This window comes from Penaeus monodon, chromosome 15, assembly GCF_015228065.2.
Source record: "Penaeus monodon isolate SGIC_2016 chromosome 15, NSTDA_Pmon_1, whole genome shotgun sequence".
NCBI classification, from domain to species: domain Eukaryota; kingdom Metazoa; phylum Arthropoda; class Malacostraca; order Decapoda; family Penaeidae; genus Penaeus; species Penaeus monodon.
The window spans coordinates 11,851,862-11,852,894 of record NC_051400.1 but is presented as its reverse complement, the minus strand read 5'-3'; positions in this window follow the sequence as shown (position 1 = coordinate 11,852,894).

Genomic DNA, 1,033 nt, shown 5'->3' with positions numbered 1-1,033 from the left:
CTCTCTCACTCACTTGACCCACTGACTTAGCCTCTCTCATTCTCAACAACTCATATATGTATGCAAAGTTATAATTTTATTTTAAATTCCTTTAAAAAAATCAATGCTTGCACTAAAGGCATTAATACAATAAAAATAGGGGATGTGTGCTCTATTACTTTGAGCTAACAGTTTATCCCAAACCTTAAAACAAGAAGATGAAAAAGCAGAAAAACCATCCTCAAATTTTATTAGTAATACTAGTACACCCACTCCTAAATCACTCTCAAACTTACTCTAGCCCCTGAAATAAAAGCTGACAAAGATAGCTGATAAGCTGCATACCAAACCATGGTAAATCATGTCTGAGGCAGAAGGTATTCCATGCAAAACAACAGTCAAGTATTTCTGCAATGATTATAAAATATTTTTGCCAATATCAATGAACTTACTTTGGTGCCGTGTTTATTAATCTTGTCATTATACAGAACCTTTCTGTCCCCATATCACACTCAACTTTCTTCGATTCCATTATTTGTTCCTCTCCTGCAAATGCCTTGTGTAATAGAGAGCAGATATTGTTGTCTAGAAACTTGTTAGCCATCCTTTATTTTAGCTTCTTAAAAAATCATTTCTCCATAAAACTACTATAGGAGAGTTCACTTTGAAGAGCTTTTATACATCCCAGAATACTGACAATAGCTATACAGTAAAATTTATAATGAAGAGGATCATCACATCTACCCTTCACTTTGGTCTGTTGACAAAACATCCTCCATTAAAATATGTCATATAGTAACATTACAAAACCATTCTTATACAAAAATTTCAGAAACTCCTTTCATTCTAAACCAACTTTTACTCCAATTTTCTGATTCAAATTTACTATTGTACACATATTTTGGTTCTCACATACAAAGGCCCTACAATTCAAAATAATGAATAATTAATCAACAAACAGATAGAAATAAGTTATAGAATAAAATTATACATGAAAACCATTGCTGCAAAAAGGTTAATATTCAGTTAGCTGCAAATGCATACATTTATAAAA